This window comes from Lathyrus oleraceus, chromosome 1, assembly GCF_024323335.1.
Source record: "Lathyrus oleraceus cultivar Zhongwan6 chromosome 1, CAAS_Psat_ZW6_1.0, whole genome shotgun sequence".
Classification (NCBI taxonomy): Eukaryota; Viridiplantae; Streptophyta; class Magnoliopsida; order Fabales; family Fabaceae; genus Lathyrus; species Lathyrus oleraceus.
Window position 1 is genome coordinate 136,338,621 of NC_066579.1, and position 4,784 is coordinate 136,343,404.

Consider the following 4,784-nt stretch of genomic DNA (forward strand, 5'->3'; position numbering starts at 1 on the left):
CATATGATGAAGGTCTAGGAACTTTAGATCTAAAGATTCAACCAAATTCAGCTGAATTTTAGATCTGAAAAATTGAAGAAAATGTGAACTAGTTCCTTTAGGTATGGCTAGGTTTTGATTTCTGCAGCATTTCAGATTGATTTCGGGTCCTCAATTATGAAGCATAGCATGTCTATTTATAGATGGAATTGGCTAAGCAAGTGAAAATTCTCGTGTGCATGGCAAGTGGATATTCTTTGCATGGGCTTGCATGATCATGTAGAAGGCCCAAATTCAATTGCATTTGCATGCTGATGACCAAACAACTTGAAATGGACGTGCAGATGGCAATGTATAAGCTTGTGTAATGAATTCTCACATGTTATGCATAATTGAGCTTAAAACTTCACCTCTTCGAAAATGCCACTTGAAAAATTGAAACATAGGCATGTGGGTAATGGTTGGAAAGGTATTGACATAAGGAACAAATGTTACGTTGGACCAAAACTCATTTGGAGTGTGGAAATTTATGAAAACAGGCCATGAAGTTCATAGTACAAAACATGCCTTTGAAAATTTTGCCAAATTGGACCAACTTCAAGCCCTTCTGTTTTGATGATGTAAGCCCCAAATGGAAACACCTCCAACATCAAAGTTGTAGATATTTTCAAGACAATCAAAATGGACTTAAATTTTGCATCATTTGGATTTTTGATGAAGGATTTATGGGCACTTGAAGTTGGACTTTTTTGCCTTTCAATGCATTTGGTCCAAAGTGACCTATAATGTTTTCATTATCACATGTATTTCCTTTGAGATTTTGAAATTTTGTTCAACATAACATTTTAAGTATACAACTTAAACTTTCCAATGCATTTGATACCACCTCAAAATCATAAAAAATGAATGAGTTATGTTCTTGTGAAGTTGACCCAAAATTAGGGTTTCAGTCAAAATGACTTATAATGTCTTGGAATGGGAGATGACCTTCCAAGCTTCAAATCAAGTTTTTTTGTGAACATGAAAGTTGTTCATATTGTCCTTAAGAACATTTTTGCTTTTGGGATCATCTCTATTTGACCAACACATAAAAATTTAGGTCTCAGTGCACTTCAAAATAGTTAGATGAATTGACTGATCAACTTCTCAAGTCCACAACTCATATCTTGATGAATTGATTATTGAGGACACCCAAATAAGTTCAAACATGCATGAAATGATGAATTAAATAACTTCCCTTGATTGTATTTGACCATGGGCTGAGGTTGCTTCACTAGCAAGGCATTGTAGGTGATCAGCTGAATTAGGGTTTCCTTTGAGAAACAAAACCTCAACCCTTTGACTTGCTTTGATCAAAATGATGAATTGAGATGCTAGGGAGGCATATTTGATGGATGAGAGCTTTGGAAACCATTGTCATGCTTGCTTTCATCTCCTCTTAGCCATATCTTTGCACAAAGGATCTTCTTGAAGCTCTTGACCTTGTGATTGCTCAAGCTACAAACAAAGAATGTTAGTGACATATTTTTGTGCTTTTGGTTAGTAAATAAAAATGAGCAAAGCAATAATATACAATTCAAGCATGCTTGGTGATCTCAAACCACTCACAAGAGGTCCCACCCAAAGGCAAAGGGAACCAAGATGCTCATGATCCTTGAGGCTTTGCAAATGCAATGTTATGATGCCATGAGGGATCTTAGGGTCAAAATTGGGGTCTTACACATAGGTCTTTCATAAGCATATGGCATCTTGAATTCCTTTGCTCTCTTCTTCACCCAACTAGTGTAAGGCTCCAAAGCTACACAATTCCTAAATCCAAGTTCGCCTTTTCCTTTCCTATGAATATTGTGCCAAGCACGCACTATCCTAGCTTTCAACCCTTAAGTGTCTTTCCCTTCTTGGAAAAATAGACCTTCTAACAAAATGTTATTAGGTTTAACCTTCATAGCGAACCCAAGTTGACGTCTTGCAAAAGTCGGATTGTAGTTAATTCCTCCTTGTGTACCAAGAAGAGGCACATTAGACAACTCTCCACAACTATCAATAATCTCAACATTATCGTAAATAGAAGAACACTAAGCTATGTCATCACTGGTGAGAGACATAAGTCTTTGAAACCACCTTAAACAATCCTAGTTTTCTTGGAAGATAGGAGACTGCGGCAAGTGTGAAATAAGCCACTTGTACAGTAAAGGCACACATCAGACAATGGTTCCACCCCCTTTAGAAGTCCTATGATGAATGGAGAAATAATTTTTGCCGAGCAGACTTGGAACTGGATTCCCAATCGAGAAGATCCTCATAGCATTAACATCAATGAAATTGTCAATGTTTTGAAACAATAGATGAGTAAGGCAAGAACAGTCTCAAATGCCACCATACTATTAGAATTAGCAAAAGAAAAGGCCTTTTCAAATAGAAACTTCTAAGTCAACCCTCTAATACCTCCTTTGACAGTGAGATTGACATCTATGTCAGACTTCCTCAGATGAATGGCTTCGGCAATAACTTGAGATTCAAGAATTTCTTCCACCCCGCTAAAAGGAATTCTATCAGAAACTGGTATACCCAAAAGATAATCATACTCTTCCATGGTAGGAAACAACTGATAATCAGGGAAAGTGAAACACCGGTAGACAGGATCATAAAACTTAACCAAAGTACAGAGAAGACCATCCTCAACATTAGTAGATAGCACAGACAAAAGATGCTAGCTTCCTTAATTCCACGAGACCGGGACATCTAAAATTGTATTTTCGAGTATTCCTTCTTCTAATATCCATGATCAAAATATTTGTGATGTTTGCAACAAGAGTCTCTAAGTTCCTTGAAAACTGGGTAAAAATTCTTATGAATTCCATGAGTGCATGATGCAACAATCATAAACAAGGTCACAAAAAGCACACAAGCAAGGTCCAAAGGTTCGGATTCACGAGCATGGAGCCAAGGGTGAGAACCAACCCAAAATGTATGTACTAAGGATACAATCACTTGTAGAACAAGGTTCTAAAAAGTTCCAAGAGTCGTAATTCCATCTTTTGGAAATTATCGGTTCATACGACTACTCGTCAACTAATAATATTCTTAAGAGAAACTCGTCTGAGTGTAGTATTATATAACAACTAATTCAAGTCTACATCTGAATAGCCACCGCACTACGTTCTAAAAGGACAAGATGGGTTAAAGGGTTCTAAGGTTCTCAGCTTCTCCGGCTCCCAGGTCGGAAAAAGTAATTCCAACTACGACTGCTCGTGTGACATCAGTAATCCCAAAGGGGCCTCCATTGAGCGTAGAATCTCAAGTCAGCTTATTAAGGATTAACTCCACGTTAGCCATGTAAGACCCTAATTTTGACCCTAAGATCCCTCATGTTATCTCATCATATGTATTGGATTTGGGATCACACCTTGGCATCCTCCTTACCCCTCATTCATTGGGTTTGCATTGGGAGAGATCACCAAGCACATTTGATTTTATCATACTTTGTTTTTCATTATTTACTAACCAAAATACCAAAAATATGTCAATATATAGTTTACTTCTTTTGTAGGTAGTGTCTATGTTCACCTATACTCCATCAAGCTCACATCTAGGGTTTGAGACCCTCATGGAAAGGAGACTAATCAAGAGATGGTTCAAACTTACTCTAGACACCATATATGGATCCCCATGACCTTCACATATCATTTTTATCAAGAATTCATCAAGAGTTTGAAGTTTGTTTGCCTTGGAAGCCCTAAGTCATCTCGGTATCTTATGTGACTTTCTCAATAAGTGTCTTCACCATTTGATCAAATATTTCAACGGATAATTAATATTACATCATATTATACATATATGATCCTCCATGAGTCCAAAAGATCAAGATAACTTCAAGTTTACAAGTTGGTTCATGGTGGTTGACCAGAGAAAGTCAACTAGTCAAAACTGGGGTTCCCTAGACCCTATCTCCTACAATATTTGTCATATGAAAATGATTCTAAGAGCAAAGTTACTCCTTATGACATTCCAAACAACTTTCATTTTTAATTCAAGAGATATTTTTTCTTGTAAATTCATTTTTTATGGTGAACGATTATAGGTCATTTTGTCTAAACCCTAGTTGGAAGGTCAACTTCCAAGGACCATAACTTGCTCATTATTTATGAGATGAAGGCCATTAAAGTTTCATTACCAAATTCAAAATGTCTTCTACAACTTTTATTCTTGTAAGAAATTCAAATTCAACTTTCAAATGCATGTGCCAAATGGAAATATTATAGGTCATTGTGGGCCATTACCATTGAACAAGTGATTTTCCTCAACTTCTAAAATGCATAACTCATTTGTTCCAAATCCAAATAAGGTCAAATTTATGACCAAATCGAATAGGTTTGAAATATCTACAACTTTTATGAAGTAAATTTTTCCATTTGAATCCCATATCAAAAGTTATTCAAGGTGGAAGAAGTGAACATTTGGCTTGGGACTTTAAAAAATTCAAATATATTTGATTTTCCAAACTTCCACCTCAAAATTCATCATGATCCAAGATTCAAATAGAAAAGTGTTCAACATGAAAGTCGTTCCCCTTGATCTCATTTGGATAAGAATTGGAGGACTTCTACATGGGTTCCTTTCAAGGGTTCATTTGGATGAAATTACATAGAAACATTTCAATCTCCATTGCATGATCACATGACATGATTTTAGCATTGCACATGAAGGATTTTGGACCCGATAGCATCATTTGATGGGCCTATCACACTCCCATGCAAGCATGCAAGATGAATTGCTATTTTTGGTCAATTTTGGAAATATGTAGA